A 22212-nucleotide genomic window follows, 5' to 3' on the forward strand; every position below is an offset into this window, starting at 1 on the left:
TTCTAGGACATATTGGAGAGGGGCAACTTGGTCAGGGTCGATAGGTTTACCTGCTTTAAACCAACAGTGCATAAATGAATTTTGGTGAAAGCTTTCGCATTTGAAATTGGGAAATTGTGCAAAGATCTCTGAAATGATCGGATATTCTTTGATTTAACATCAAATTCAAATACGCAACTCGACAATATCGAACGATGAAGGCTGTGAACGAAAGAATACGGAGTTTGTCTAAAATAAATCGCATCTGGGATCACTTGAATTTATATCGATCATAGATTATGGAACTGAAATGGGGAGGAGTAAGTTCTTGCTCGAGATTTGAAAATATTCATAAATCTACAATCTCTATAGATTTGAGGAGGCACTGTCACTCGGTGGTGAAATGCATCGAGCGCATTTGCAACCCAATGAATTCACCTTCGCTTGCGTTCTTCCAGCCTGTGCCAAGCTGGCGTCTCTGCAACTAGGCAGCAAATGTATCCGGAAATCATAAGCAACGGATTTGACGCTTATGCAAATTGCTAATGCTTTATTAGACGCTTATGCAAAATGTGGGTTCATAATAATTGTGCAAGAAGTGTTTGACAAAATATCCTAACCAGATGTAATCTTTTGGACTATCATGATAGCGGGATATTCAAAATAAGGGAATCCAAACGAGTTTCAGAAGCTCTTCTAGATACTCCATAGTGATATACATGCCAGGATGGCAATGATCACAGGATACGCACAGAATCGGCTGCTTGACATGGCTCTGAAACTATTTAATGAAATGCCTCAATGCAATCTAGTGTCATGGAATGCGGTGATCGCAAGATTTGCACAGAGTGGTAATGGTGAATAAGCTCTCGAGTCTTTTAGACAAATGCAATTGGCAAATGTGAGGGTTGATTCGAAAACCTTTTCTAGTATTCTCCAAGTGTGTGCGGACTTGGGAGCTCTGCATCAGGGTAAGGAGATTCATGAGAATGTAATTAAATTTGGGTATCAATGTGAGGTCATTGCGGTTAGACATGTATGCCAAATGTGGGAGGATTCAGAGCACCTTTGAACTGTTTAACTAACCGCATCAAACAGACGTTGTATCAGAGGTGATGATATTGTAATGTATTCTCATACAGTATCGGCTGCACGGCCATGGTCAACCACACAACTATAGTTCTCCACTGCAGGCGTGATATTGTAATGTATTCTCATACAGTTGAGGTACTGACAGCCCTCATCCACGATTCGTGCATATAACCATGCGGAGAAAATACAAAGCAACATAACATGGGCTGGTCTCGTCCTAGAGAGTTCATTTGTTCAAAGAGTTTGAGGGCAACTATTATCCATGAGACCTTTTATGCATTTTGTCAAATAGTTTGGTGTTGTGTAACTATGATAAAAAAAATTTGATAAATTGATAATTTGGTGTTCTCTGAAAAAAAAATTGTCCAATCTTCATTTTTGTTATTTAAATTGGATTTTTGACTTATATATGGATTTGGCACCTTAATTGTGGAGAGTTTACAGATCAAACTTGTAATTCCTGCCAGATTTTAGGCAATTTTAACCGAAAAAATACTTAAAACCCCTCCAAAATGTCTAACAGATATCAGGTAGCCTACGGCAAATAATTCAAATAATTCATGTCTTATGCATGCTCCCATGTTTTGCACAAGTCTATCAAGGCATTATCACAACTATATCAGATTGAAAAATCCATCTCTAACTAATTGTTCATGTATCCCAAAGCCCTGTTATAAAGCTGCTAAGTTGGCACATACAGAGATAATACTGGAAAAAGTTCTTGAATCTGGCCTAACCCCTCCCAAATGCATATCTTGAAAATGTCTCAGGGCCTTCATCGTCGTCTTCCATGTAGCTAATTTCCGATTTGTGGGATCCGGTGCAATTACCTCTCTGTTGTAGTTCTCTCTCTGAATGCATCATGGCTTTGGACTGCAAAACAACCTGAATATATGGCGGGGATCGATCTCGGGACGTTCCAGAGATGTGATCAGTGGATTTCTTTTGAAAAGTTGTTTGAGACTAGGAACAATTTAGAGCCTCAGCGGCAATGGTGGGATGGAATTTTAAAAACTGAAAAACAAATAAATAAAATATGAGGCTGAGAGCGTGGACCATCATTTCGACATTTCGATGATCTAGATTTATTCCTGGATGATAACAGAGCCTCAGTACGTGAGTTGGCAGCGTCCAAGTTGAAAAGATCCAGAACCTCGAATTGTTGAAAAGATCCAGAACCTCGAATTTTTAATTGATCAATTCAACAATTTCCAAGTGAACAGATCAGTTGTATAAGTCAGGTGAATTGGCCCTCTCCTAATCAATATAATAAAATTCTCCCGAACAATTTGAAATCTGACACCATATTTTGCAAATCATTCTCTTGTACATTATACAAAATTTTAGGGTAGAATGTTGTAGAAATTTAATCAAAGCTAGTCATGGGCCCATAGGTCTCAAGGGTTTAACTTAGCTCTGATACCAAGTGTGAGGACCATATCCAGACTATATATATATATATATATATATTTTTTTATTTTTTATTTTAACAGCAATGACAACCAGAAAGAAACGCATTGAAATTCAATTTATTTAGCATACATATTCCTGCCACGCATTTCAGGAAACATACCATAACATTTTCATACCTTAACTAGGATCAATAGTAATGAAATACATATGTACCGTTCACCAGAAGGCGAGACTCCACTTGCTCTGTTGTTGCTGGTATTCCCTTGTACCTGGTCACCTCCGCGAGTGAATGATGACGCACTTGATCCGAATGCGAAGACTCACCGATTAACCTCCCAACCTATTCCTTGGGTACTCTTCTTCCCCGCGGACCCCCGAGCTGCAATGGGGTTGTACAATGGAGACAGGCACTAGCTAGTAGAGGAGAGCACACCTTGACTCAAGAGTCCCCTCTCTAAATCCTCTACCTCACCAAACTCACTATAGCTTCGTAATCACTGCTCTCACAACATCTCATCCATCCAACAATAGGGTTCCCAAAAGTGCCTTCTTCCATGGCTTGCCCCTTCTTTTATAGGAGTCCTCATAGGTGACACTTGTCATGTCATGCATAATTAATTTTTTTTTTAATAATTCAATAGCTTGATTATTCACCCACCCAGGTGCCATTCTCACATCAAGGGTCTCCCAAAATTATTTGCTTAATTTTTTATTTAAAACTAATATTTTCCTCACCTCAACAAGATTCCTATTTCTTCTCCTAGTTGTCTCTTTATTCCCTCCTTTTATTCCTTAATTTGTGTTCATTACTTGAAGTCAATTAATGAGTCAAGATTTTATCCCCAATCTACTCCCTAATTTAAATCAGGTTATCTCCTAGATGGATATTCTTATGTTGGTTTTTGACACATGGAGCTTCTCTACATTTCTCTAAATTTAATTTATTATTCTCATTTTAATTCACCTTCCCCTTTTATTAATTAGGTTTAAATTAGTTTAGGATTAATCTTTATCCTTACCATTATGTTTGTCTTTCCCCTTTTTCCTAATTAAACCACATAATCTTCCTAGTATTTTCCAAAATGGGAAGGGTAGAGTTTTTAAGGTACTCTATTTTAATTCTTCATATGATCCTCCTTATTCCAAGTTTTATTTTGATTTAATTCCATTGGTTTCTAATCATCATTTACCCTTCATGTAAATTTACCTAGTTTTCATTCATTGCTTATATTTATTTATTATTATTTATTTTTAATGATTCCAAGGATGCCAAGTTTGGTTGTGCCCTTCAAGAACTTCCCTAGAAGTTCCAAGGGTGCCACACCTAATAGCTTATTTGTGATGTCAAGGGTGCCAGTTTGGTTGCACCCTTCAAGAACTTCCCTAGAAGTTCCAAGGGTGCCACACCTAATAGTTTATTTGTGATGTCAAGGGTGCCAGTTTGGTTGTGCCCTTCAAGAACTTCCCTAGAAGTTCCAAGGATGCCACACCTAATAGTTTATTTGTGATGCCAAGGGTGCCAAGTTGGTCGTGCCCTTCAAGAAATTCCCCTGAAGTTCCAAGGGTGCCACACCACTTGCCCTTCAAGCATCAGTGATTATGAGGGGAAAATATATGCAACGTCATAGACCACTGTCATCTCTTATGTTGCCTGCTATAGTGAGACTAATGGTGTCGGGGATCAAGGAATCCGCCTTGATGCGCGCCCCCCGGTAAATTCCTCATGAGCGAACCAACTTTGGAACCTACCCTCATGGCATCGTGATCTTCAAGGCGAAGGTGTTTCAACCCTTCCAGCCCAAGTCACGGTGGGAGTGCTAGTGGGTGAGATCAGGGACTCTGTCTCACCCCTCCCATGTAGATTCCATCCACTTGTACAACCCCATCACCCATATGTGAGTCATTCGGTCAAGCAACTAATCTATGCCTGCAACCATTAATATATCATCAGAATATTGTTAAACATATATGGAAGATTCCAAGATCGACTTAGACTTTCACAGATAAAGTAATATAAATTTTCATCAAACCAGGTGTCATCGACATGTCATATGCGAGTGCCTCTGATGGTTTCCTGCCATACTCGATAATCATCAATAACAAGGTTTCTCAATGTTAGTCAATTATCATAATAGCATCATTAACAATTCCTGGTCATTCACATCATTGTCCATTGTAAGTTTGAACTAGAGGAAGTAGGTAACATAGGGGACACATCCCTCATGGCTATCATCAATAATCATAAATGGAAACATACATATTCATTAAGCTATCAACCTCGTAACATCGTAGAAATATACCTATCCATAAAATTTATCCTCATTATGTTTTTAGTAGAGCGCATACATATTCTTTACTACCCTCATCATAATTTCAAATAGAGACCAACTGAACTATTGCAATCATCAGAATACTGATAGATAAGATACATAACCATTCATGCTACCATAATATCATTGGAAAGCATTCTTAAACATCACAACCATGAATATATCAATCGCAAATAATAGTGTCATGGGTCCAGATCCTAAATCTGAGGTCCTTGAAGAATAGAGTGTCTAAGATAATGTCGTATTAGGGTCAGGAAACTAGAGTGGGCACTACAGTAGCAACTAGGTAGTTGTCTATGTCAGTAAACCAGGGAGAGAGAACTGAGATAGAAAATAAGTTCTCATATGGAAGTTGATCATCAACCATCCCTTCAGCACATGTATGCAAAACAAGTCTATATATAAAATCTACAACTACATTTTCTTTTCCTGGCTTATCAGTGATAGTTAAATCAAATTGTTGTAACAATAGAAACCATCTAATGATTCTAGCATTCACATCAGGATTATTCATCAATTATTTGATAACTACATGGTTATTATGCACAAAATTTTGGTATCTAGTGATGTAGTGTCTGAATTTGTTCAAGGAGTGTACAATAGATAGGATTTCTTTATTACTTACAATGTAGTTCAATTCAGCCTTAGACAAATTTTAACTAATGAAGTAAATGGCATAGGGTAACTTACCATCTATTTGTCCCAAGGCTGCCCCCACAACTTTTTCGGATGCATCAGAATGGATATTGAAAGGTAGAGCCCAATTTGGGCCCCTAAGTATGGGTGCAATGGTTAGTTTCTCTTTCAAAATATCAAGGGCCTCTTGGTAGCTATATGTCCAACAAAATTTTGAGTCCTTGGTCAATGATCCAAATAATGGTGAGGCTACTTTGCTAAAGTCCTTGATAAATATCCTATAGTATCCAGTTAAACCCAAGAAACTCCTAACATTCCCCTTCTTTTGAGGATTGGGGACCCTTTTTATGATGGAAATTTTGTTTGGGTCCACTTGTATCCTCTCCTACGATATCGAATGGCCAAGGACAGTCCCTACATTCATTAAGAATTCAAACTTCTCAGGATGAGGAGAGAGGTTCATTTCAATGCACTTCTTCAAGAATTTTTTGAAATTAGAGCGAGCCTCCAAGAAGTCACACCCATACGGAGTGAAATCATCCATTTATATCTCTACAGAGTTGTGGACCACCTCAGTAAAGTTGCTTAGAACTTCCATTTGAAAAGTGGTAGGGGAATTACATAAACTGAAAGGAAGGAACCTATAAGAAAAGGTACCCCAAGGACCTGCGAATGTAGTTTTTTCTTGATCCTCAAGGATGATCTGGATCTAATTGTAATCACTTAATCAATCTAGGAAAGAGAATAACTTATTCCCTGTAAGACCATTTAAAACTTGATCAATGAAAGGTAATGGAAATGGTATTTCTTGGTGTAATTGTTCAGTTCTTTGTAATGCACACAGATCCTCCACTTCCGATATTTATTTGGGACCAAAAATAGAGGGGACACACACTCACTATCTAATATGGGGTATATGAACCCTACATCCAACAACTTTTACAACTCTTCCTTTATTATGTCCTTGAGGGTTGGGTTCATTCTCCTCTAAGGCTTCCACATAGGTTTTCATCCCTCATGATGTAGATGTGATGAGTACAAATTGAAGGGTGCACCCACTTCATTTATTTATAGTTCTAAGGAAAAGCATCTAAGTGTTCTCTCAACATTTTGCACAACTTCTCTTTTTGGTTAGCTGAGAGAGAGGGGTTAATATTCAACGTTATAGATGGACCAAATTCTACAACTTTGACATGGGCATGACTTGGGTCAGCTAAGAATAATTCAATCCAAGGATTGCCCTCACATTCCTTTACAAGATAAACAAGAGGCATGGTATTGGGGGGTTAGTTTTGGAGGATCTGGGGAATGAGGTCATCTTCATTAGGTTGCCCCCCTCCTATAACAACATATAGGGTAAATATAGAATGGGATGTTGTATGATACACTTCATCTTCCTCCTCCTCTTTTAACCATAGGCATAAGTCATGCTCAATGGATGGATGAGCAAGCGGGTACAATAACAATTGTTTGCACAAATGTCCATTCTTAATGGTCATGTTCCTGACCCTGCAACTTATGTAAGTGTCAGTAGTGGATAGCCATGTCCTTCCTAATATGGCAAGATAACCATTGAATTTGGTTTTGGGATGGAGAAACAAGAATTCAATAGGATACTCCCACGAGTCAATAGAGACCATTACATCCTAAACAACTCCCTTAGGAGCCATTGTGGATCTATCTGTAACTTGCAACACTATAGTGGTCTTTCTAAAGGATCCTTGGAGGTTTAGTTTTAGCATGGTTTCTTTAGTCATCATATTGATGGAAAACCCAAGATCAATCATGGTGTGAGGGACAATGATGCCATCAATGTGCACATCTTCCATTGGACTTCCACGGTCTAGATATTTTGTACAAATCACTCTCCCAAACATAAAATCAGATAAATGACCAATAACATTGATGGTGGGGGTATATTTTTATCCTCCCAGTGTGTTTCAAAAATTTCTCTTTGACAAACTTATTATAGATGGGAACATCCTTAATAGCTTGGAGGAGGGGTATTTTAACACACAGATTCTTCAATTCTCCTAGAAGTTCAGTCTCTTCTGGGGTGTGCTAGTTAGGATGGATCAATCTCTCAAAAAAAGGATATGGATTTGCTTTACGACTACTCTCCTTCTTTTCCTCTTCAAACTCCTGAGGTGGAGATGGAGGTTGGTTATCTCAGAGCACTCTTCTAAACATAAGGTTGATTTCTTGAATATCCATATCATAGGAAGGTTAAGATGTTTCTCCACTATAGATCTGTTGTGGTTGCTTGTTATTTGGGTTTCTATTGGGTTGAGTAGGCATCTAATGTTTCTTGGGTGGAGCGGGATGAGTTAGTTGTGGTTGAGATGGAGGTGGAGGCAGTAAATCAAGAGGTTGGATGAGTTGAGGCCTCCACACTTGTGGTGGGTTGTTCCATTGAGGATGTGCAGCAGCATATGGCTAAAATGGTTGATGGACAAGTTGGGGAGGATATTGAGGAGCATAAGGCCAAGAAGAAGTTGTGAACCATGATGGATGAGTGGAAGAGTACCAAGGTGGAAAGGGTGCATTCTGGTTGGGATGGTAATAAGAGTAAGATGTGCCTTGCATGTATTTTTGGTATGTCCAAAGTCGTTGAGGCCTCATTTGATTTATAAAACAAATTTTCTTTGCCCCACCTTTTGCCTCATTGTATATAATTTTTAATCCAAGAAAATAAGGACATTTATCTGTGGCATGGTTTTCCTCATAAACTGAGCAAACCTCTCTGAAATTTAATGGGCATTCATTTCTAGGGTGCCTTCTAGCGCATTTAGGGGAAAAATAGCTAAGGCCCTCTCTGACTCCTCTTGTGTCCTCTTCATTTGTATGGTATCCATTTGCAAAGAAAAGGTATGCATAATTTCACTTTTAAAGTCCTCCAGCATGTTTCCAATTTCATTCTTGATGGATGTTGTGGAGGGAGAGGAACTAACCAAATCTTGACTAGCCCTACCCTTCTTCCTAGCATTCTTAAAGTGGTTCTTAAGCACTATTTTGATGACTTCATATGATAACTTATAGATGTCTCCCCGAGACAACATGTTGAGGGTTTCCATAATGTCCTCCATCATCCCCCAGAAAAGAACTAACTTGAGTGTTTGAAGATCAAGGGTGCATCTGGCCCTCCTATAACTAAGATGGAATATCTCCTCATAATCCTCTAGGGATTCATCAGGTCCAAGAATCATTATAAGGATTTCTCCTTTCATTTTTTTGGACCTATAGTAGTCCATATACTTATTTTTAAAGTCTTGTTGCTTTTGGACCCAGGTAGGGATGTTATCCCCAGGAAAACCCATAAACCAGCGCAAGTTCGCATCCTTAACGGTATATCGAAATAAATTCAACTTCTGTTCATCAGAGGTATAGTCATAGGTCATATAGACACCAAAAAACTCAAACATAAAAGTATCAGGGTCCTCATATGTTAAGTCGTGGTAGTGAGAAAGGGAAGTAGGGCTTATATTCTTCATTCTAGCCTCTCCAATAGTCTTTATGATAGGGAAAACCTCAGGCTCATTCTTTTCTCAGCCATGGTTTGGGTAGGTGAAATTTGTTCTTATTCTTACCCAAAAGGTTCCTCAAAAATCTCAGGTTGTTCACCCAAGGGGTATTCTAACTCACCTGTATTCAAGGAGGGAATCTGATAGTCACCGAAGATGAGTGTAGGTTGATTGTTTAAGGGTATGGGGGTGTTTGGTAATAATTTTCCTTAAGTATCTTTATTCCTACGAGGTATGAAAGAATGTTTTTCTTCTTTTGAGTGATTTTTACAAAACTGAATGCAAAACATAAACCAATGCTTAAAAAGAAATAACACCTACTTAGAAACCTCCCCAGGGATGATGCCAAAAAGGGGTCAACCCTGGTATTGTACCAAGAGTGTTGCAACTCCCAAGGGTTCCTCAACTCTATTTATCAACCTAGGGTCTATAGAAAATTTGAGGTGACAGTGCTATATACATAGTAGATGGAATTCTTCTCATGCCCGTTGAAGAATCTAGGGCAAGCAGGATAATATGATTCTTCTCACGATGATAACTATTTGTGAGGTACTTTTTACTTTTTCTTATTAGCACAATATTATCTTGTTATTACTAGATTTTGTTTTCTTACTTCATCAAATAGTTACCAAAACAAAAGAGAAAAGAACAAAAGATGTTGGTTTTCTACCAGGGCCAGAACCCCTCCGCTTGAGGGGAAAACCCACAACTCTCTTCTTATAGATACTTCACTAGATGAGTACACTGACCTTGACAAATATAACTGACCAAAACCACCTCTCCCAGATCAATACACAGTGATCCCTCCTTGCAGCACCTCGTAGCACTTAGTATCATTATCATCACGGTGTAGCAGTGATACCCATCTGAAGCCTGTCCTTATTCATTTAAAATAGTCTCTTTGTGACCCATTCAAATTTTTCTCACTGTGACATCTAAACTATTATTTTGTGGCATCTGAACTATCTTACTCTCACTGTGGCATCTAAACTATCTCAATATCCCCATGGCAGCTGAATTGTCTGACTGTCACTATGGCATCCAAACTGTCATACTATTGCACATACTCAGAATTGTCATTCTGTGTTATGATATGAAATCTCAGAGTGATCCAAATTTGTGTGTGGTGAAAATGACCCGAACTTCCTTTATGTACTGGTTTGTGCCTATATTTAAGTAAACATGTCCTTTTTGAACTGACTTGTCTCATAACCAAGCCGACATGTCACTTATATATATATTTATATTGAGGCTAATATTTATTCAAAGGGTGTGTCTCTAGTCGAAGTCGGCATGAAGTCTTCATCATATATGTATTGAAGCCGACATAGGATGACTCTGGTTGTCTATATTAGAGGACTTTTACATATACACTTTGACTTATTTACAAGTGTAACAACACTCCAAATACATGACTCTAAATTATACATTTATGACAAGATGACAAACCCCTAAAGAAATCAAGAAGAAGTCTTTGGCCTATAATAAAACCTCCTTGCTCATGAAACCCATCATGAAAGTATTAAAAAATACATTTTATTATCTTTTCCTTCTTCATTACATAAATTCATAATCTCAAGGCATTCTGAAGACCGAACCTATTTACACTTTTTAACACTCCCTCCTAACTAGGGAGGTATTCATAATGATACCTAGTCACACTCAATCACTTTGAAGAGATCTCATAATAAGAGTCGGATTGGTAACCCATATGTTTTCGCATCATAGTAACCAAAATTGTTTCCACAACAAGGCCTTGATTGAAAACTCTATGTCTCATCAGATCATAGGACAATGTTGTCAAGACCAATGACTATAGACACCTTCATCATTATCTCTCAAGGTAGATACCCACTCGGGTGTTCACTGAGTATGGCCTTCTAGAGCTATTCTTATCCCAGATTCCCAACCCTCAAAGCATATCAATCCTCTTACCTAGTCTTCTATTGGATGCCTTACACGTCTTGAAAGAGTATTAGATGTTAGACGATTACCCAATCCTCCATTCTCTCTTTCCAAGTTAAGACACGCATGATGTGTCTATCTCTCGCTCTCAACTAGGGAAGGTATGCCCATTCTTATAAAGTAATGTACCTAAGCTCCATATGATAATGGAATTTCCCAAGCTCTGTCTTAATTAGGGACTTTTCAGAGCTCCCTCTCAACTTGGGACTCTCTTTTCATGAGAAAATTCTTCTTTTTAGGGCATTAGCCATCGATCACTTTCCTCCTTGGTTCGTCATGTCATTCCTTTCTTCATGGAAAGTGGATTTTTTGGTACATATTTGGAACCTTATTCATATGTGTACTTCTTTCTCATCATGCTTCTTTCAAGAATTTCCATTCACCACATGAATGCTAGTTGTACTTGCGCTTACAACTCTTGTTCCAGTAGCCATGCATGAACTCATCCAAATATTATTCAAGAAATCAAAAAATAGAATTAAATCAAATAGTACCTTACAAGATGGATTTTCATCATGAAATCTTCCTATAGGAATCAATATCCTGCATTCATGTTGACACATATTCCAAAGATATCCATTTTCAACGGTCTCCATCTTTTCCAGACTCTCATTAGAGTCTTCATATCTTTCTGGGAGATTTCCTAGTCAAATATTCTTAGTCTTTTGGATGTTGATTTCCTTCATTATGGTTGCATATCTCACAATCTTTTCCTTTCTTACACATTCCATTCCCAGGATATTAGAATCAGAGTTCCTTAAGTGTAGTCAACCACCTCATACTTCATATGAGGACATATTATGTTGATTTCACCTAGTGTGACTTATGCCTTCATACATCCTTTTAGGGGAGGAGATCCTTTTCCCTTTATCATGCTTCTCAAAATAGAAGTAGTGATCAATGTTACCTGCAACCATATGACATGACTTTATAATATTAAATACAAGGATACATACCTCATTTTACCTTTAGGTCATCGAGGCTTCTTCTAGCGTCTTCCTTGATTGAAGTGTCTTCAACCCCTTGACCTTCTTCATCTCTTATGTCATCATAACATCATCTGTGAATTTCAGAAGTTGGAGTTATAATGAAACACTTGCTTCCTTTCTAGATTAGTGAACTCCCCAATGAGGATTCCATTAGAGAATTTTGAGTATCTTTCATATCCCCATCCGGAAGATGTTTCCTTTTCAACTTGATGTATGATGACCCTTGTCCTGGATGACTTCTTCATTTCCTTCAATGTCCAATGAGGTTCCCAAGAGCTATATCCTTCATGTTTGACTGCCATGGATTTTGTTCCATTCGTCATTCATGATTCCCCATGGTGATGTCATGAGCTCTAGTTTCTAAAGCTATCATGAAGCCATGATGCATCCTATTATTTATTATAGCCATATCTATAACAAAAAGATTTAGAAGCTTATGATAAGACCATTTTGTGAGGGAGGCCATCTTAATCATAGTAGAGATCTATTACTCCCTATTTTCTTGGTGTTTTTCCTCAACTTCCTCCATCTTTCTCGTGATATGATTTTTATTTCCATATAGCATTGAATCTTAGCTATCTTCTTTATTTTTTGAAGACCAAATTTTATAACATTCCCTTTCCTTTCTAAAAATGTTTAACCTTCAACACTTTTGTCCTCAACTTTCCTTTTTCCATATAGCATAGAAACCACAAGTTTCAAAATGAGGCAATTCTCTTGTCCCATAGACATTTGTTACCTTTCTTATTAGTTAATGTTGATTATCTTCTTGTCATCTCTCCAAATCTCACAGTTCAGATTTTATGTAGATATCCCTTTATTCTTCGATACCTTCAATATGACCTGCTTCATTGCATCAAATATCTCTTTCATGTCTCCAATATTTTTTTTTATAGAAAACCTTAAGAGTTACTTCCTATGAAATTAGAGGAGACCCTTTTCATTGATATGTTCAATGAATTCTCTTATCTATGAGGACTATGATTGTCCTCCTTATTTCATGCAAGGACCTTCGATTAACCAACCAACATATTAACTTCCTTGCAAAATGAAGTCAATTAAACCAATGATTGATTATAAACATGAAAGATACTTACTGGGCACGTGAAGAGGAGATCTTCATCTTGATGCTTCCATGAATGATATCCTTACTTGAGCTACCTAGCATGACACAACTTAAATCCTTTTACAAGACTTCCTTTGAGACCTTCTTACACTGTCCATCACTAAGCACCATAGCATAATTATGAAATTACCATAATTGCTTGAGACTATATTTTATTGAGATCACTTGAGCCTTGAGATACTTTTACTCCTCTGGTGTAGTGGCTGCAAGCGCCCTCCAAAAGTTTGCCTTAGCTTCCATTTGGAGCCTCCCTACCAACCATCATGAGCAGCATGTCTTACACCGTCGAGCATATAGGCTTCAATTTTTTCTCAATGCCTTTTCAGCCCGTGCATGTCAGTTTGCTTCACTCCCCTCACTGGCTATCTTTCTGGATTTAGACCATGTGCTAGCCAAGTAGCCCCCTAATAAATTGTGCAATTCTGGAAGGGAACCAACCTTCCCTCTAGAAATTGCGTAAATCAGTTGACCAGCCTACTGAGCTCAAGAATTGCTCAAATTAGTCTTTCAGGCTTCCCTCAAAAAATTATGCAATTCTGGAGGGGAACCAACCTTCCCTCCATAAATTGCATAAATCAACCTGACATCCTGCATGGCTCCATAATTGCGTAGAATAGTCAGGCAGTCTTCCTCCAAAAAACTACGCAATTTGACCCAACACTACTACTCAGCCCATAAATTATGAAATTTTGCAAGGCAACCACTTGTTGACCCTAGAAATTGTGCAATCCCTCTGGGACAGCTAGCCCATCTCATCCCAAGAACTGGGCAAATTTTCATCCCAGGTTGGCAGACTAATGCATGTGCCTTGAGGTTGCCCAGTTTCCTCCAGGACCGAGCAAAACTAATTTGCATGCATGGACTACTTTTCCCAAGATAGCATGCAAGGGTATCCCTATATTTAGGGATCTATTTTAGTAGTTTGAGGTTACATGCAAGGCTCATTTTAGAAACCACCTACCAAGTGTCGCTTTTCCTAGATTTTTGGCATCCATGTCATAACCTCGATTTTATCAAAACTTATGAACCAGACACTACAGAGCTCATTCCTCATATCAATCTTGTAGCTCTGACACCCCACATTGCATCTAGGAGTTGTCGTCACATTCATCTCAGTTGTTTCAGGGTAAGCCCGCTTTACATGTCTTGCACTGCGTTTCTGTCGCTTTTTCTGTTTTGCTTTGTGTGAATGTTGTCTGCTTGATCTCAATCAGTGTTTGCTATCATTTGAATGTATGTTATCTTCTAGAAGAACCATTCCAGTTTTCGTTCGCATCTCACTGTTGTCACATTCATGACATTGCTTTTCATTGATGGTCGCCATTGTGGCAAATCGCTTCACGCACGTGCATGCTTTCCTATTTTTGGAATCCCACACTTGTTGTTTGCATGCATCATCATTCATCTTGTTTACACTCAGTATCACCATAAATTTAGACTTATCATGTTTTCAGTCACCCGTCAGCGGGTTTGGGTTTCCTTGGCCCGGATCTTGCTTTGCCCCAATACAATTGTGCATTTCTGGAAGTGAAAACTCTACCTTCCCTCCAGAAATTATGCAAGTCTGGCCCAGTCCTTGCGTAGTTTTGGCAGTTAGTCTCCTGGTGAAAATTGCGCAATATTCACAAATAGACACACATGAATGTTACTTGTCAGTCCTCCAGTTTTTTTTGGTTTTTGATTGAGAAATTGCTTGTCGTGAGTGTTGTTATGTCTCCATATATCACAGGGATTCGTCTACCTCTCACCATCACAGGTACAATGGCTTCCAGGAGAGAAAAGTCAATGAGACCATTCAAAGCACAACTGGGGATGAAGTCGATCAAGTGTCTATGAACCTGCCTATCTATGAAGACATCAAGTTGTTAATGGACAAGGATATCAAGATGAAGTCGCAGAGGCATCACAGTGAGAAGCACCATCATCAACAGCAAAAGGTAGCACACCTCCATGTCATGTTGGAAATAATACTGAGAAGGGGGGGGTGAATCAGTATTATCAGATCAATATCACTTTTTTTCTTTCCATATTAAGATTCATATGTGATGCAACAAGTATATATCCATTAAACATATGATTCAGTTAGTTGATCTCTAATGAGTGCATCAGAACATTATTAACCATATGAGCAGTAAACCAGAGCAGTAAAATAGAATAGATCATCACAGACAAGAAGCACACATGAACACCATGATGTAAGGTGGAAACCCAATGTGGGTGAAAACCACCTGCTGCAAGTCGTCTCAATCTTCTTTAATAAGAAATACCTTTTACAATAGTTCTGTACTGGTGCAGACTTATACCAGTACATAGGCTTCTACCTGCAGAAGGCTACAACCTTCTCTCGTTCTCCAGACTCTCCTGGAAGGGGGCTACAACCCCCTTTGCGCAGGCTGCTACCTGCTGAGATGCTCCAACCTTAACTTGTTTTCTAGCTGCTACTAGAAGGGAGCTACCACCCCCTTGGCTCTTGTACTAGCTGATGTACTAGTACGTAGGTGCGGACCTACCAAAGGCTACAATCTTCTCTTTCTTCCTCCAGGTACCACGTTTCATCAATTTTTGGACTGGATACACTGAAGCACAACATCATAATCTGAAAGGCCACGTTTCATCTAATTTTCATACTGGACCCATTAATATCATTGAAGCTCATAATCAATCAATACTAGCATCATCAATATCTGAATTACCCAATACTGAATCAATGCTTTCACCAAAGCCAACCCGCATACAGATCTACAAATATTTTCTTATAACTTTGCAGTTGTTCCATACATCAGACATACCCAGATCATACCATTCATAAAACATACGTCAATAATTCAGATCTAGTCTATCAAACCAGATAATGATAAACATTCCAATCCTTAAGATCCCGATCCATCAAGTATCAAATAGATCTGCAATCAACCAACTTCCTTGTGCATAAGTTGAATTAATACTTTCTCAGCACATAGCAACCAGATATCAAATCAGAACCTTGAACACCACAGTAATAGATAAAAACAACTAAAACATATTTCAAGTAAAGTCTGCAACTTCACCAACAGAAACCTGCATATAGATCTATAAATTCATTCTTTCAAACATTCAGATATCAGATTTATAGATCAAGCATGCACAAGATACCACTATTCCAGCCTTAAGATTTTGACCCATCAATAGAACTTATCCTTCTCCTTGCGCTCAGGTTCCTTCTTTATTCAGATCTAGATCTGCACCATAACCCAATCACCGTATTCTAGATCTAGCACTTTATCAGATATTCAATTAATCAAAAGATACCTTGCCAAATGATCTCCTTCCTCTTTTATAGCCTTAGTCCTTTCTCAATACCATGGTCCAAAACCATAGGATCAAAAAAATGTTGGATTAATACCATGAACCAACCATGAAAGTGCGTGAGATCAACACTTTTGGATGCAATACCACGGGCCAAAACCATAGGATCAAAAACTCTCGGACTAATACCATGAACCAACCATAAAAGTGCGTGAGATCAACACTTTTGGATGCAATACCACAGACCAAAACCATAGGATCAAAACCTGTCGGACTAATACCATGAACCAACCATGAAAGTGTGTGAACTTTTCTCTGGCATGAAAGTGCGTAAACTTTTCTCTACATGAAATAAACTTTTCTTTGCATAAAAGTGCGTGAACATTTCTCTACATGAAATAAACTCTTCTCTGCATAAAAGTGCGTGAACTTTTCTCTACATGAAATAAAATTTTCTCTGCATAAAAGTGCGTGAACTTTTCTCTACATGGAATAAAATTTTCTCTGCATAAAAGTGCGTGAACTTTTCTCTACATGGAATAAACTTTTCTCTGCATAAAAGTGCGTGAAATTTTCTCTACATGGAATAAACGTTTCTCTGCATAAAAGTGCGTGAACTTTTCTCTACATGAAGGAAACTTTGTTGCACTATAATTTATCAAATAAATTTGCTGCACTATAATTTATCATTTGTGTGATTTGCCATCAAGGACAACACTTGTCTCATAATGCCGAAAATCTCCCCCTTTGGACTTGTCATACTGAGAATTGTCATCTGATATCTCTTCCGTAGATTCATCTAGACATATATAAGTGAGTTGATCTTCTATGAGTTGTTTGCCATCAAGTACAACATAGGCCGTTACATGACCTTGACACCATAAAAGAGATACATGACATAGAGATGAAATATCTCGAGCAAGACTTACGAAAGTCACCAGTAACTAATAGCAGCAGCATCTGTCAAACACTTTTCAGATCAGCAACCATGATCTCCTTCTGTTCTCCTTCTGCACCTGTTCTAACCAAAACAGCTTGTGTACACGAACCAAGAGCTTCTAAGGTAATGCCAACAATGCATTATTAGAAGTTAATCTGCTCCCCCTAAATCTGTGTCAGATGGTCTCTGTGAGACCCATATCAGACTCTTCTCACCCAGAGTCTGGCCAACTAATTTTATTCAAACCAACATATACGCGACTCTATCCACAGAAACTTGCATATATACGCGGATACTCCTTATGAAACTCGCATACATCCAATTCCAAATCAGCAACCTGTAAATGTCCTATGACAGGATATGTCTGCAGATAGATATCAAATCATAAAATCACTCACATTATATCCTATATGTAAAATGCCATAGCCATCTTATCAACAAGATCATCCATGTATCATCTCTTGGGAGTATCTGCATCAATCAACATATATAAGTATCAACCTATCATCATATATGTAGAACTCATCATCATCATGTATCCAACAATGCAACTTTGAGTAATCATGCATGTATCCTGCACTATGTATCTTGAGCTCAAGATCATTTGTCAAGGCTTCTTTATATCATCAACAATCCTCATCCACATGAGCACCAAGAACTATAGGAATCTTACATCATAACTGTATTATATGATCTTTATGCATATGACGACAACAGCATATGAGTGACTCATCAAGTAATGAAGATGTGTATTCCAGCTTTGTACTTCTCCTTATCCTTATGAAGATCACCATGTAAGCACCATTAGAGAATCAACCACAAATCTGATCTAAATATCAACTATGTAACCCAAAGAATCATCTGAACAATTCATAACCATATCATAGCAAGATGAATCATTTATCCATATAAGCATCATCACCAAGGACTATTAACCATAATGCCAACAATGCATTAAAAGCATATGCTCCCCCTAAACCTGTGCCATCTTGGTTACTGTCAGATCTGATCATGCATATCAGCAAGAAGTATCAATACATCTTCATTATCAAGTTAGAAACAAAACACTTCTAACCATCAAGTCATTTCCACACATCATTAGCAAATTGTAACCATTATTAAACAGCGCAAATAATAAACTGAATCATAACTGATCCTTTTCCTGAACCTGTCCCTACTACCTTTCCTCAAACAATCATATACGCGACTATGTCATAACCAACTCGCGTATATACATGAATTCTCTTTAAGAAACTTGCGTATTAGATTTAGGACACTGAAGTTTTACACTTCTAGCTCCCTCTGATTATGTTATGTTTGTATGTTGTGCTGTGCCACCTCTTTCTGACTGTACTTCTTTCTTCTTCCACATCTTCAAGTGTGATGATGGTGTTTTCTCCTTTTGGTATGGTTCCCATACTTTGTTCCTGCATTCCTTAGCTATATGTCCAAGCTTGTTGTATGTGTAACATCTTACATGTCTCATATTTCTTCTATAGCAATCAACAGCTCTGTGACCAAACATATTGCAAGCAAAGCAATATCCATTAAAATACCTTGAATGTGATGATCTTTCTACCTGATGGTCTTGAAACCTTCTTCTTCTACATATGGCTGCAACATGTCTAAGATTATGACATACAGAACATTGAACACTATTCATAGGAGGAGTAAAAGATTTTCTTTGAAGAATTTCTTTCCTTGGTTGATGATGAGATTGACCTTTCATCTCCTTATTGAGCATTTCAGATTTTGCAGTCGAGTCCCTTGTCTTACTTTGTGAACTAGATTCACCTTCAATAGATTCATGAAAACCAAGACCAGTTTTGATAGCAGCAGACCTTTGACTATTAAGAATATCATCCAAGACTTTAGTACTATCTTGAAATCGTAACAGTTTATCCTTTTCTTCTAATTTATCTTTTAGAATATTTACCTCAACTTGATGTTGCTCTTCCTTTTCAAGATACTGCTTCTTCACGTTTTCTTCAGCATTTCTTTCTTCTTCCAACTGACATCTTAGTTCAAGAACTTCATTTTCATGAGCTTGGAGTAGTTCTTTATTCTACTTCTTTGATTCTTCAAGATCTTCTTTTAGCGAGCGGATCGTGGCTTCAAGACATTCATATTAACTGGATCTATCTCTGAGTTTCTTGATGGTTGTGCTTCTTTCATTGACTTCATCCTGCAACTTTTGATATTTGTCCTTGAATAACTTCCTTACCTTGTTTCCTTCCTCTAGTTGAGCTTTTAGTTTGGCAACTTCTTCTTTGAAGTCACATTCCCTTTTTTTCAATAGATCTTGTTGATCTTTGATTTTTTCCGAAAGCCTTTTAAATTCTGCCTCTATTTGATATCTTTCTTGTTCACCCATAAGAGAATATTTAGTTGTTTCACTATCACTTTCATCTTTTCCAAATGGATAGATAGCTGGAACATCAGAGGATAGCAAATTCATACCTGATAGTTCATCTTCATTCTAAAATGATTCTGAATCTGATTCTGAATCTGAAGAGTTTCTTATACCTAATCCCTAATCGATTCTCCCACTGTCATAGTTCTTCGGAGATGTCTTCTTCTGCTTATGTGCTTTCTTCTTAAGCTTCTTTCCCATTTTTCTACGGATCTCCTTTAAGCGATCAAGCCTCTACCAAAGGACCTACTCTGATACCAATTGTTGGAAATAATACTGAGAGGGGGGGGGGGGTGAATCAGTATTATCAGATCAATATAACTTTTTTTCTTTCCATATTACGATTCATATGTGATGCAACAAGTATATATCCATTAAACATATGATTCAGTTAGTTGATCTCTAATGAGTGCATCAGAACATTATTAACCATATGAGTAGTAAACCAGAGCAGTAAAATAGAAAAAATCATCACACACAAGAAGCACACATGAACACCATGATGTAAGGTGGAAACCCAATGTGGGTGAAATCCACCTACTGCAAGTCGTCTCAATCTTCTTTAATAAGAAATACCTTATACAATAGTTCTGTACTGGTGCAGACTTATACCAGTACACAGGCTTCTACCTGAAGAAGGCTACAACCTTCTCTCATTCTCCAGACTCTCCTGGAAGGGAGCTACAACCCCCTTTGCGCAGGCTGCTACCTTCTGAGATGCTCCAACCTTTACTTGTTTTCTAGCTGCTACTAGAAGGGAGCTACCACCCCCTTGGCTCTTGTACTAGCTGATGTACTAGTACGTAGGTGCGGACCTACTGAAGGCTACAATCTTCTCTTTCTTCCTCCAGGTACCACGCTTCATCAATTTTCGGACTGGATACACTGAAGCACAACATCATAATCTGAAAGGCCACGTTTCATCCAATTTTCATAATGGACCCATTAATATCATTGAAGCTCATAATCAATCAATACTAGCATCATCAATCTCTGAATTACCCAATACTGAATCAATGCTTTCACCAAAGCCAACCCGCATACAGATCTAAAAATATTTCCTTATAACTTTCCAGCTGTTCCATACATCAGACATACCCAGATCATACCATTCATAAAACATACGTCAATAATTCAGATCTAGTCTATCAAACCAGATAATGATAAACATTCCAATCCTTAAGATCCCGATCCATCAAGTATCAAATAGATCTGCAATCAACCAACTTCCTTGTGCATAAGCTGAATTAATACTTTCTCAGCACATAGCAACCAGATATCAAATCAAAACCTTGAACACCACAGTAATAGATAAAAACAGCTAAAACATATTTCAAGTAAAGTTTGCAACTTCACCAACAGAAACCTGCGTATAGATCTATAAATTCATTCTTTCAAACATTCAGATATCAGATTTATAGATCAAGCATGCACCAGATACGACTATTCCAGCCTTAATATTTTGACCCATCAATAGAACTTATCCTTCTCCTTGCCCTTAGGTTCCTTCTTTATTCAGATCTAGATCTGTACCATAACCCAATCACCGTATTCCAGATCTAGCACTTTATCAGATATTCAATTAATCAAAAGATACCTTGCCAAATGATCTCCTTCCTCTTTTATAGCCTTAGTCCTTTCTCAATACCACGATCCAAAACCATAGGATCAAAAAACTGTTGGACTAATACCATGAACCAACCATGAAAGTGAGTGAGATCAACACTTTTGGATGCAATACCATGGGCCAAAACAATAGGATCAAAAACTGTCAGACTAATACCATGAACCAACCATGAAATTGTGTGAGATCAACACTTTTGGATGCAATACCATGGACCAAAACCATAGGATCAAAAACTGTCGGACTAATACCATGAACCAACCATGAAAGTGTGTGAACCTTTCTCTTGCATGAAAGTGCGTAAACTTTTCTCTACATGAAATAAACTTTTCTCTGCATAAAAGTGCGTGAACATTTCTCTACATGAAATAAACTCTTCTATGCATAAAAGTGCGTGAACTTTTCTCTACACGAAATAAACTTTTCTCTGCATAAAAGTGCGTGAACTTTTCTCTACATGGAATAAACTTTTCTCTGCATAAAAGTGCGTGAAATTTTCTCTACATGGAATAAAATTTTCTCTGCATAAAAGTGCGTGAACTTTTCTCTACATGGAATAAACTTTTCTCTGCATAAAAGTGCGTGAACTTTTCTCTACATGAAGGAAACTTTGTTGCACTATAATTTATCAAATAAATTTGCTGCACTATAATTTATCATTTGTGTGATTTGCCATCAAGGACAACACTTGTCTCAAAATGCCAACAATCTCCCCCTTTGGACTTGTCATACTGAGAATTGTCATCTGATATCTCTTCCGTAGATTCATCTAGATATATATAAGTGATTTGATCTTCTATGAGTTGTTTGCCATCAAGTACAACACATGCATCATAATGCCAACATGTCACACATACAAGAGGAAGGTTGTTGATAGAGTAAATGTGGCACAAATTTGC

This window comes from Pinus tabuliformis, chromosome 9, assembly GCF_031772625.1.
Source record: "Pinus tabuliformis cultivar Carrire ecotype Pingquan chromosome 9, CPIR1, whole genome shotgun sequence".
Lineage (NCBI taxonomy): Eukaryota > Viridiplantae > Streptophyta > Pinopsida > Pinales > Pinaceae > Pinus > Pinus tabuliformis.